General features: G+C 39.4%; 1 pseudogene; it reads left to right on the top strand.

The window, feature by feature from the left end:
• The first annotated feature begins 6,265 nt into the window (after positions 1-6,265).
• On the top strand, positions 6,266-13,623 carry LOC149155376 (uncharacterized; annotated as a pseudogene).
• Positions 13,624-14,105: the final 482 nt, after the last annotated feature.

Raw genomic sequence — 14,105 nt, 5'->3', positions numbered from 1 at the left:
TAATGAAATCCATAGAAACATCTGTCCAAATTAAGGTCGGGATGGGAAATTTATCTTAGACTGTCAACTTATTGAGGGCCCTGAAGTCTGGATACATACGCCATTCCCCGTCTTTCTTGAGCACCATGACCACAGGCGAGGAATAAGGACTAATGCTGGTACGAATGACGCCTGCTTCCAAGAGTTCCTTGATCATTTTTTCAATTTCATTCTTTTGTGCGAACAGATATCTATATGGGCGCACATTTGGTGGTTTGGCCCCTGGGACCAAAGTAATGCTATGATCATGTTCCCCTCTCAAGGGTGGAAGCTCATGAGGCTTGTCAAAGACTGGAAAATGGTTGTTTAAGATCTGTTGCATCTCAAGATGAATATGTAGAGAATCGGGTTCGAAGGCCTGGATGGAAATGAATTGAGCTATAACTCCCTGGTGGCCCTTTTTTAACAATTTTTCCATCTGATGTGAGCTGATGATAGAGGGAGCTCCCGCCTAGAGTCCGTGGAGGGTATGTGTGTGGTTGTTATGCTTAAAGCTCATATATAACTCCTAGAAATCCATTGTGATTGGGCCAAGTGTGTGCAGCCATTCAGCACTGATGACAATGTCGCACCCCCCCCCATGTGTATGACAAACATGTGGGTCTTTAACTGATAATCCCCCATTTGAAGTTTGACATTTTCATAGCGGCCTTCACATTTCATTGTCCCCCCATCAGCAATTTAGACCTGGAAGTTAGAAATTTCTTGGACAAAACAATGCACTGCTTTCGCGACTCTTTGATGGATAAAATTATGTGTACTTCCACTATCAATCAAGAATACTACTGGGCGATGCTTAATAAAACCTCTGATTTTGAGAGTTTGGGGCGAAGAAATCCCTGCCAAAGCATGCAGCGAGATAATTGGTTCTTCAAGTACATTTTCCTACTGGTTGTCCTCTTCTTCCTCCTCTGGTTCCTCAAGTGGTGGGGCTTCCTCTGATGAACTATGATTAGTAGCATCAATTTGAAAGAATATGGGCTCCTTGCATTTGTGCCCGGGGGAGTATTTCTCATCACAATAGTAACATAATCCTTGATTTCTTCTTTCTGCCATTTCTACTGGTGACACCTTTTGAACCTGGAGTGTTTGGGTAGTGCTTTGAGCCTGTGGGGGGCGACCCTTGGCAATGAAATTTGGGCGATTGAACTGGGCTGCTAACACACGTTCAACTTCACCAGCTATCCTGCAAGCCTGCAGCCATGAGCTAGGGTGGTGTAGTCGGACGTGGGCTTGTATGGCTTCTTTGAGAATACTGACAAAACATTCCACATAGAACTCATTGTGTAGACCTCCAGTGCGGAAAGCTAGGGCTTCAAAGGCGGCAATATATTCATTCATTGTTCTTGTTTGTCGTAGCTTAGTGAGATGACCCACAAAATCAGATTCATGGTCAAAGCGATCCATATGAGCTTTTTTGAATTTCTCCCAAGTCAAGGGCCTTCCATAGAAATGTTGATGCCATTGCCACCATTACCATCTTTCATTGTCCAAGTACATGATACCCACACTAAGCTGAGTCGCATCATCCAGGAGGTAATTCAGTGTGAAATATTGCTCCATTTGTGCTATCCATGCAGCCGGGTGAGAGCCATCAAATTTATACATGTCCAACTTGGGTGGTCGCGGATGGGATTGTTGGTGGGTGCCAAAGAGGTGAAGAGACTAGCTAGACTCGCCCTCAATGTTTTCATTGCCAATATATGCCTCCGCGCGTGCCTCCACCTTGCCCTTAGAGAATGTTGCACTTAAGTTCTGCAGCTGCGACATGACCTCATTCAATGTTGATTCAAGTTTGTCTATCCTCTCATTTGCCATAGCTTGAGCTCTAGTTTGTACCATGCACCGATCCGATGTACTTGAAATTTGGGACTGCCCGAATTTTTTGGCACTAACCACTGAATGGTACCACCTTGCTCAGCTCGTCATCCTGATTCTGATGGGCTAAGTCACCAATAAGCGCCCCGAGGGTCTCATTTTTTTTATTTTTATTTTTTTTACTTTGAACGAAGTTTTACTTCTTGCTTAGGAATACTGCAATAGCCGAATCCCAGAAATGTCAATGCTTCCAAAAGTCCTGCGAAAATCACGCCCAGGTATAGGAACCCACACAACTACTCAGATCTGGATGGCGGATCTGATGGATCTGAGAGCTCTGAATGGCTGATCTGAGAGATTTGAATGGCGGAACTGATTTTTGTTGTAGATCTGATGGATCTAATAGATATGAATGGCTGATCTGATAGATATGAACAGTGGAACTGATTGTTGATACAGCGACAAAACCCCACTTGTGAGATCTAATTTGGAAAAGATTATGCATGATCCAGAGATAGATCAGGGAACTATGGTCTCTAGGAGTGTCAGGTGCTACAAATCACAATATACATAAGGGTATGATAGTGGTACTCAGCCCAATTTTTCAGGGCACTAACCAAGGAGGATCAACTGTACCCTTAGCCGTACAACTCGACTACCCTATCGTGTGCGCGAGTAATCTCTCTGAGTGCTATTCTCGGTGTACTGTAGCAGTAAGACGGCCGAAAGTTTATCTATGGCGAGGTTTCAAAGGAGCTAGGGGGCTTCCGATATACCCAGAGGGTACTTGGAAGACAATCCGTGCGTGGTTCTATCTAATGCACTACCACTCGAAGGGTTACCCACAGGGGTTACAAGAGGGTCCAACAAGCGTGACCACCTCTTGTATTTCCTGCATGCATGCCTCCCCAAATCCGCAAGTTTATGCGCTCAACAACAGATCCCGTGGTTTAAAGACGCCGGAACACGTCTCTAGCCAAAAAAAAAAAAATTGCTAAAAATTGGAGATCCCACCAGCCCTGGAAAGCGCTCTGATACCACTTGTTATGCTCTTAACCTGCAAGACGATACCAGAATACCAAATATGTGAAGAAATATACCCATAACATAGAACAATGAGAAATAACAACAAGTATTTTATTATTCAAAAAGCAATGTTCACTTGCCTCTTCGAGGGGGCAACCTCCAATAGAGCTGAGCTCAATTACAAAATAAGACACAATGCTCCTCGAGGGGAGTCTCTATCCTTTATATAGGATTCATACATGCAATACCATGGGGAAATACCATGGTTCTTATTAATACCATCTATCTAATACCATGGCCCATTTGCAACTAACTGTGGTCCCTTCATTAAATGCGGGTTAACCACTTACAATTATTAATATGGGCTTTATTGACTCTATAGCTATGACTCGATCCTATTACATAAATAAGGGGGTTAGGGTTGGACCATAACAGACTATGTCTTCTCCCAAGCAAATGTGAGGGTACATTGGGGAATGTGAGATGAATATATATATATTGATAATTAGTTGGAGAGGAACATGTCTTCTCCCAAGTAAATGTGAGGGTACATTGGGGAATGTGAGATGTAATTAAATGGAGAGGACCATGTCTTCTCCCTAGTAAATGTGAGGGTACATTGGGGAATGTGAGATGAATATATATATTGATAATTAGCTAGAGAGGACCATGTCTTCTCTTTAGTAAATGTGAGGGTACATCGGGGAATATGAGATGAATATATATATTATTTGAAATAATGGAAGGAGACCATATCCTACCTAAGATTCAATTTGAGAAGGTAAGTTGGGAATTTGAATAATAGAAATCATGAACTTTATATTAGACCAATATTTCTCAATATTTTTAGATAATGTAAACATTAATAATATTTGCAGGACAAGATTTAAGTGGGGCATTACAGAAAACCTATTTTCGAGAGGACCGAAATCAATCTAAAGATCGTCAAATTTGGATAAGTAGAAGTGGAATTTTTAATTTATGTTTCTCTCATGTAAATTATTTAAGTCGACCTCAACTATATGTCGGCTTAAGAAGATCAAAAGTCACGTCCCCTCAACTCCACTAAATTGTATATATAGAGGAGCATTCTCTCTCATTTGGGACACATCAATCAAAAGAAAAAGATATCTCTGTGGCAGCAAAGATTAAGGAGGATAAATTCTGGTTATTGTTGGGATTGTTTTGGTTAGGGGTTTGTCATAACAGGTCTGAGTTTGGAAGTAGTTCTTTGCTATGGTTAAGGACAATATTATATATGGGTTGTGACTTGTTTCATATGGGACTTCTTCCTATATTTTGGCCGCAGCTAGAAGATATTCTCACAACTTGACCACAGACCTTGAATCACTTGCCCACGAAGTTGAAATACAACAAAAATTCATTGACCTTATATGATATTATTTAGGTTCTTGTTGAGGATGAAATGGAAACTTAAAAATAGGATAGGACTACTACAAATAATAGAGCCCTTGTAAGAAGAAAAAGGCCACACTGTTTACAGAATTCAAGGGCTGGAGCAGCATGCTTCAGAAGCCCTAATCCAGAACCACAAAGATAATATCAACGGTGACCTTAATGTGGTCATAAACGAGCTCCTTAAGCCAGTGAAAGGGAGCATCATGTGAAATAAGGAAGGTCACAGTAGAAAGAAGGATTTTCGATCAGTCAACTTAGAAAGCAGTGGACATGAACCAACTAATCAAAAAAATATTACCACAGTGATAAATTGAATCCTTAAAAGAGTGACTAGCATGGGAAGACACAGAGTTAAGTCAAACAAAGTATAAATATTTTCCATAGATAAGACAAAATTTACTGCATGGTTTTAAGAAAATTCATCTCAATGGGAAAATAAATTGTTTCAAACCCCAAGATTGAAAGGAAATTGACTTAATGTATAACAAAATGTTAGTATTTTTTTAAGTTGCATCTGCATTTACTTAGAGGTGTTGATTTGATGCTATATAATTATTAAAGCCATGTTCAACCTACAATGAGTCTCTAGCTTTTCTGTTGTTAAAGTTGCAGGCCTATTTTAGCAAAGCCATAGGCTTTGATCATGATGAAATGTAGTTAAAGGTTTTTTCTGGATTTATATATTTTTCACAGTTTAGTTTCAATTATGCATTTTTCCATACCAAGTAAGAAATAAAACAAACCATTAGTAGACAAAGAACATATCAATCAGAGCTAAACATGTAAAATAGAACGGATAAAGGATATACAAATGCAGAATGGAAAGTTTTAACTTAGAAATTGAATAGACAGTGTGGTGTAAATAGTACCTATATAGCAAGATTTGATATCAAGAGTAAAGACACACCAAGTCCATCGAATGCCTCTTTCCAAGAACCCTCAGTAAGAGTTTTCCCAAGTCCCTTTGATTTCCCAAATGCACTAGTTTACATCTGAGCAGAAGTTGTGTCGAGTGGCTTTCCAAAACAAAATAAACCACTAAATAACATAGTGTTTATGTATAAATTTGAGCAAGAAATGTACAAGTTAGAATACCAAAATCTGGCTAGAAAATCCAAATCACTAAGACAAAGCAGGAAGAAAAGGAGTTGTACCTACGTTATCATAGCTGTGCAAGCTCTAGTTGTAGCAGCTATGGCCAAATTTTCCTTTCTTCCCATATACTTGTTCCTATGTTTCAAGTAAAATCTCTTATACTATAGCTATAATAGTATTGGTTAAATTTCTGATGTATAATTACTTGATGAAAATTGAATAAGCTAAACTAATGGTAAATAATATCACAAGTAATTATCTGTAGATCAGAAAAGGTTTTTCAACATGGTATCAGAGAAGTGAGATCAGGCAGTGGAGTGTGTCTTGGTGGAATGATATTGCATCAAACAAATCTGTGTATTTTCCCTAGAACTAGTTTATTTGCAGATCTGAGAATTCAAGTGTGCATTATGTAAAGATCCATTGGCTCTAGCACCATTATTATACACAACTGATTTTGAATTTTTGTTTTATCTTATTCTGGAATAGGTGTAAGGAGGTGAGAATGATCATTCTCCATAGTCAAGTTGAAGGGAGTCGTAGCATCAGCTATGTAGGACAGTAAATATTAATTCATGACAATTTGCAATCCCAACGGCATGGTTTTATGTAGTCTCCTCTACTCTGATTTTCTTTGAGCACCACAGATATAAAAAACTGAAGGCAAAGGCAAGGGGGAATTGCAATAATATTACTCTATATTCGAAGAGTTGTCACATAATTTCCAGACATGCATTGGAAGATGTACATATATATGGCAACAAAATAGAATACATACATGTTTGGTGCGGTCAAATTCTCCACAATCTAAATATCACACCATGAGATAGAATGTCTAAATCGACTTGAGGATAAGCTAGTGACAACAATGGCTCAGTATAGCAGTGGAAGCATTTACTGGTGGCGCAGAAATGTCCATACCCATTTTGCAAACCCTAGTTTCTCTAGTATGGCACTGCAACCTTTTCTATACCAATCCACTTGGGATGAGATTAACCACGGATTGAGTCCTAATGTCAATATTGCAAGGCTAGGGTTAGGCCTTGGGAAATTATTAGCACATTCATATTGTATTGTTTGCTTTTGGGATGACAATTTCCCCTTTCTAGGCGGTCCTTTAGAAAGAGAAGCAGGAAGTTAAAGTTTGAAACCAAGCTCTGTATAGTCCATGGGCCAAGAGTATGTTGAATGGCCTTGCAGAAAGGATTAGAGAGAGCACAAGCAAGCCAGCAGAAGGTGGTAAGGGTAGTGATGGTGATGATGATGGAAATGGCAATGGCAAAGGTGGTGTAGGAGATGATGAAGATGATGGTGAACAAGAGCACCAATTTCTACTACCTCTATTGACTATGGCGTTTGTAGCTTTTAATTTAGGGTATTGTATTACTATCTAGGTTATGAATGGAAATGCGAACAACAACTTCTTGGGAACAGGTTGTGGACTCCTTTGTTTCCTCATGCAACTGATTATCATAATCCTTAATGATGATCTAAAACTGGAGGGAATGAACACCACACCTAAACTTTTGCCAAGGAAATGGTGTACATGTAGGAAACCTTCCTCAATTATATCCAATTTTTGTTCCACCAAATATGAAACCCTTGATGTATTCTCTCATATTTACAGATATAATATTTAGCTACAGAGGCTAATTTTTCATTTTATTCATCGACCTAGAGGGCTATATGACGTAGGAATAACCCGCTATACCCATAGTATGCATATAAAATGCATAGTCTCATTCATCCCAGGGATATTTATGACCTACCTGGTCAAACCTTCATAAGCTAAGGTTTAAGGACCCTTCATTTAATCTCATGCGGAGACATTTCATTAGACTTTCTATAGTCTAACCCTTCATTAATCTTCTATCGGGACTTTATAACTCAACCCTTCATCCTTTATGGAAACTTTGGTTAATTCTATAACCGCGCATATTAACCAAACCCCACTATATGTGCCAGCTCATCCTTTATCGTGGAACCTTTCAACTCAATAGATCATGCCTTCGGAACTCCCGACTTGCGATAAGCGATTGCCCCTTCCACTGTTGATTTCATCCACCAGATCAACGACTATTGCAATCTCGCATCACACCATCCTGTGACTTCATTGCCTCTCGCATGTGATATGCGAACACACAACTAAACTTCAAATAAAATGAAACCGTGCCTATAACTTCTCGGATCCGCCTTTTTCAATTTCTTTATCACAACCTTTCTCCACCATCGATCTTACCTTGAATCCGAAGGTTGATATCTTTTCTTGATCAACTGACTTGCTCGGTGATCCTGCATCGTATATAAAACTCCACTTGATCCGGCAGTCTACAATGATATCGGGTGGATCACTTACGCAACATTTAACGCCTTTACGGAGCCGATGAGAACTACAAGTCCTCAATCTATAAAAGTTCGGGTCTGCCCTTACATTTAAAGCTTGATCTCTTTATGGACCGATATCCATTGGATGACAAGGCCTTTAAATCCTATGATCTGCGGTGCTTCAACTAGCACGCAGGTTATCAATCCACTTAACCCCGCAGTTGACTATGACGTGAGCATTAAATTTTGCGAACGGCTAAGATCAATTGTGGGACTTCAACAGTGATCAAGCTTCCGTACACTCTCTACCCCCACTACACTTTACCTTGGCTTTATGCCGTTTCTTCAATGACTTTCTATTTTTTCGCTTCCTTCAGGATTCTGGTCCCTCATTGTTCCCCCACAACGTTTTCCTTAACTTAACTCCACTCATGCCTTTATTCTCCTCCACCTTCACTGTAACACTAAATGTTTCCTCCTGTACTGTCGACGTGTGCAAAGCCATAACACAAGCTCTATGGTTCTCTCCTCGAACCTCTTGCTGACTAACAATTCTACCCAACACTTATTTTGTTGGAATTGTTATCTCTAAGATAACTCTACCCACAATCGCGACTGTTGAGTTGCCTCTACAACTTCTACCCAACTGCAGTTGGAAGTTGTTCTCTTACTCTTCTCTATATTTTTCCTCCCTTCTGGCTCTGTACCTGCAACCTATGTTACACATAATTACTCTAGCCACACACAGATTATAATTTAGTTACACAGTACACATTATACAAACTCGAAATCAAGTTGTCTGTATTAATAAACAAATATTTACACAGAGAATTCCTTCTCATCCTGATCTTCTATATCAGTGGCCTTTCTTCTCCACTTTCCCATAAGCTTACAGTCTAACTAACTGACTCACTAGCTACTTCTCTGCCTACTCCTCTAACTACTTACTCTTTATGCCTTTTAGGCTTACATTTATACAAAAGGTTCTGTTGAACTAATTCTGGTTCAGAACCTTAATCTATTGAACTAACTCCTCAATATACTGTAAGTCCACTTTTAACTCCTACTTATCCCTAAGAATCCTCTCTAACTCCTCGAATCATGAAACCACTTTCTAGTCCAAGACTTTCAATTGATTTCTAACTCTCTCATCATCATTAATCACTCATGTTCTCCTTCATTCAAGATAATTTACAAATATCCTCACACTTATCTAATTAACCACTCAAAACATTAATAATTGCATACATAGGAATCGAACTTCCTTGAAAATAAAAGAACCCTATGTTAACTAGACTATGATGAAATTGTTGAGCTGAATGCTCTTGCATTATACTCCCAAGGTTAAAATAATCATGATCTCCTGATCATGTGCTTTTTTCCTTCGTCTCCCTGGATCCCATACTCTGTTCTATGATTTTCCTTTGGTTGTTGATGTTGTTTGTTGTTGTTCTCCAGGTTTCCACACTTTATGCTGCATTTCTCCACTAGCTATGCTTTCATAGTCTGCTATTGTCTTTCTCTTTCTGCTGCTCCTTGGTCTTCTTACTGTTGTTTTCTTCTGAGGCACCTTCATCATCAATATTATTATTCTTTCAATCTCTATGTCTAATTTATCCTTTGACTGATAATTACTTTGCCAATTGTTGTTGTACTCTGTCCACTCATCTTTAAACTGTTGTTTACTATCTTCTCTTTGAAGTTGTTGGATCCTTACTATTGCCCTTTCATCCTTACCCTCTTGTTGTTGTCCAAACAACCTCTGTTCAATATCTATAAATTTACTTTCAAAAAGTAAATTGTCTTCCAATTTCCTTTGTACTTGATTCCCCTCAAATACATCACTATGTTATTCATCAGTTCCAACATATTTTCCTTCTTCTTCTTTGACAACCCTCAGTAATTGTCCTTCACTTTCTTGATTGATTCTAACAATCAATTTAACTTCTTCAAGCATAGTATCTTCATGCTTTTCTTTTTCCTCACCAGTGTATCTATCCTGGCAACATCCAGTCTTCTTCAGTTTTAAAACTGACTCCTCAATTTGAAACATATCTATCTCATTTTCAACAAATCCTGTAATCATAAAACAATTATCAGAATTAAAAATATAAGGCCTCATTACCTTTTCCTTCTCTGGAAACATCTTAGTATGTTGCTCTGATTTTTCCTTCAATTCATTTTTCAACACATCAGTATGTTGATTTAAACTCTCCTCTGTATCATCTATTTCAATGATATCTCTCTGCTTTTCCAACTCCCTTCTTTGCTAGACTTTTTCCTCTTCCTCTCTTGCATATCCTTTGCATTCTTCATCAGGTTCTTTCTTTCATATTGCTGCTTTCATCCATTTCTCCAGTAGCTCCAATTTTGTCTCCCATTCATTGATCCTTTAATGAGAGTTTAGTCCTTCTTCTTTATTGACTGCCTCAACAGTTTCCCTAGTTATCTCCATTGTGCCTATCATCATGATGGAATGATGATCCTTTACTATGTTTTTAGCTAACATAGTCTCTTCCTGCTGTATCCAGTCAAATTCTTCCTCTTCTGAGAAATTTTCTTTGTCACCTTTTACTTCTAGATCTTCATCTATTCTGAAGACATCTTCAAAATGTTGTTTTCCTCTTGCAATACCTGCAATCATACACAAACTATCAGTTTTAAAAAAATAAGACCTCATGGTCTCACTTGATGCTTCAGTCATCATATCTCCTTGTTGTTCTGAATCCTTCATATGATTCATAAGATCTTCCACAGATCTCCAGTCTTCATCTTCACCCAGAACTTCACCCTGTTCTATTTCACAAATGGAAACTTCCATTCTCAACTCAGCCTCTCTGAGTTCTTCCACCAAGCTCTTCACTTGTCTCTATCATAGCCTTCTCTGTAACTTATGCCACTTCACTAGCTTTTTCTTCAAGACCCAACCTAGTCTTTGGTTTTCCTCAAGTATCATCCTTAATACATTGAGTTTTTCTTTCATCTCAGCAATCTCTTTGTCAATTTCCTCTTGACTCATCCTCTTGCCATTTACCTTGGCATTCTCTTTCTTCACTTTTCTTTTGTTGTGGTCTTCCTCAGAACCTCTGTTATCTCTATTATGACTATCAGTAGTCATCTTCTTCTCTATCTTCATGAGTTCCTCACTCACTTACTATGAGCTGCATTAAAGCCTCTGCAATAGCAAGTCCTCCCTGCTGCCACTTACCTCACCAAGCTTTCCTCTGTACTTGGTCTTTTGGCAATCACTTGGTTCTCAATTCTTTGGAACCTCTTTTGAGAAATTCTCTCTGCTCCTTTTAGGCTTCAACTCATCTACATCTTATAAGAACACAATTGTCTTCTTGTACTTCAATCATAAATGAAATTCTAGGTTCTGACCACCTCTTCTTTCACTCAGAAACTCTTACCAACTTTCTTCATCCCTTAGAAATTATACCCAGATCCTTTGTGGAATTGCCTTTGTGAGCTACAACAATACCTCTGCAGTAACAAGTCTCCTTCTTGCTACATATGCCTCACTAAGATTCTCTCCTCTGAGCTCAGTCTTTTATCATTTCTCTGATTCTTTCCTCTGGAACCAATTGAGCACTCCTTGTTCTAGGTTGCTGCAATCTTCACACCTTCCTTTGTTGTTATTTGTGTATCGATGTTATTCAAACCAAAGATCATTCCCAAGCTTTCAAAAGCTTTCTTCTCAACTTTCTTCTGAGAACACTCTTATCTTTTCTGTCCAACCTTCAGTTGGATTCTTCAGGTTCACTGCCACTTTTCATTCACTTTGTTCTTTAGAACACATACAGCTTTCTTTGTCTATCTACTTCTATGAATCTTTACTCTGTCTTAAACCTTCAAAACTCAAAGTAGAGTTAAATAAAACCATACCTGCATGGATTCACAAGCAGTCTCCATCCATTCCTCACATTTGAGTGAATCTCCATTTTCCTCAAGAAAACAAACATCACTATGTTTTCTTTATGCTTCTGCAATGTCTTCTTAAGAGTATCACTTACTCTCATCTTATGTCATGCCTTCTACTTATCAAATTCAAATAACCTGATCTCCTCTTTCTTTTGCAATCACACTTGTATTTTGTGCAATTCTACTTTAACTAAAAAGAGCTTTAACTAGCTCTGATACCACTCTGACGCGGGAATAACCCGCTATACCCACAGTATGCATATAAAATGCATAGTCTCATTCATCCCAGGAATATTTATGACCTGCCTGGTCAAGCCTTCATAAGCTAAGGTTTAAGGCCCCTTCATTTAATCTCATGCGGAGACATTTCATTATACTTTCTATAGTCTAACCCTTCATTAATCTTCTATCGGGACTTTATAACTCAACCTTCATCCTTTATGGCAACTTTGGTTAATTCTATAACCGTGCTTGTTAACCGAACCCCACTATACGTGCCAGCTCATCCTTTATCGCGGAACCTTTCAACTAAATAGATCATGCCTTCAGAACTCCCGACTTCCGATATGTGATTGCCCCTTCCACCATTGCTTTCGTCCACTAGATCAATGACTATTGCAATCTTGCATCACACCATCCTGCGACTTCATCACCTCTCGTATGCAATATGCGAACACACAACCGGACTTCAAATAATATGAAACTGCACCTATAACTTCTAGGGTCCGCCTTTTCCAATTTCTTTATCGCAACCTTTCTCCACCGTCAATCTTACCTTGAATCCAACGGTTGATATGTCACATACCCGAACCCGCATTAATAAAAGTTTTTTTTTTTTATTATTTATTTATGCCTTATTATGCCTTATGGTAAGAACACCTTACCATTCACTGACTTGATTACATATGTGTATATATTGTTTACATACATGATTATATATTGATTACATATATGATTTATGGTGAGATCACTTACCGTCTGATGATTTGGTTTATGTGACCTTGGATAATTATTGATTTCGTATACTTTGAATGGACAAGGATTATGAGTGAATTGGTTGATTACTGTTAATCTCGCTCCAACCCTAAATAAGGCCCTCCATATGAACCTTGGGTGTTGTCAGAATTGGCAACCCGAGGCAGCTCCGAACGGCTGTCCGCTGGCATTTTCCATAGTGACAGATGGACGCGGCATTTACTCCGCCGACCCGATCACGTGAAGGGGAGTGGTCTGGTGTTAAGTTTCCGCCTAACTCTTTTACCACCTTGTTCAATGGTGAGGATGGTCTGGAGTGGATCCAAGGGCAGAGACGCCTCCAGACGTCACTCCCGAGGTTTTGATGGTATATGGTTTATTCTTCTCGATTGTTCGGGTTACTGTAAGGCTCAGCGACTCTTTACTATCCTCCGCGCCACCTTGTTCCAGTCTGAGTGCTGCTGGAGGATTCTTCTCGCGCCGAGTGCTCGTTTCTCCGCCGAGCGAGCATCCTTGCGCCGGGCGTCCATTCTGCTCATTATATATATATTCCACTGAAACTTTTGAGGTAAGTCACAGTTGTTATCATACCCGCTCCGTTTCTTCTGGTTTCTTTTGTTCTCGGATTGTCGATTATTTCCCTTCATGTGGCGATGCTAATGGTTATCCTTGCCGTGGTGTGTGCATACAGCGGTTCCGGTTCTGGGTTCGATTCAGATGAGGAGGCCCTCCTTCGAAGGCTATGGTGCTCCCGACTATACATCAGGTGCGTCTCTCCCAGTTACACGATATGTGGATTTGGTTAAGGTTCTTACTTCTTATTTTGGCCTGCCGGCAGAGGGTCCCCCTGCGCCTAGCCGTAGCCCAACCTTACTCCTACTGTGGTTGGTCGCAGGTGGCAACGGGAGGCTCTCCACTGTCTTACTCCGTACCTTCCCTGTTGCTGGCTATGGGTTCCGTCAAAACCCTAACGCTTCCAATGTTTTAGGCTGGAAAATCCTCTAGGATGTGGGAACTGTGTTCGCATCTTTCACTAATTGTAATTTGAACTGTTATATTGAATTGTATATCTATTGGTATTCCGGCCACGGCCCTGTTGATTACAGATGTTGGGCAACAGACCCTTTTGATTTTCTTTTATAATGAGTTGTTACAGCCGTGCGGCTTCTACCAGTTTGATATTAAATCTCCGCTACTACTTCATGTTGGGTTATGAGTTTTCTTTTATTTCAAAGAATGGTATGGGTTCTGTTGACCCGAATGCTGTGTAAACTTGCAATATAAGTCTCTGTTTAGTACTCGTGTTGTGGTTATTTATTACATAAGGTAGAAGTTTATGTATATTCTAATGCACTTAATCGCAAACTCCCGTTACTGTTTCCGTATGGTTATTCTATGGCTGCTCCACGGGCAGAGTAAGTGGTCTCGATTGTCCAGCCCTCTGTTTACTCTGTGTAAGTGAATAGTCTGAAATTTCGCTCATACCA

Source organism: Pinus tabuliformis, chromosome 9 (genome assembly GCF_031772625.1).
Source record: "Pinus tabuliformis cultivar Carrire ecotype Pingquan chromosome 9, CPIR1, whole genome shotgun sequence".
NCBI classification, from domain to species: domain Eukaryota; kingdom Viridiplantae; phylum Streptophyta; class Pinopsida; order Pinales; family Pinaceae; genus Pinus; species Pinus tabuliformis.
This window is presented reverse-complemented; position numbering and strand designations above follow the sequence as displayed.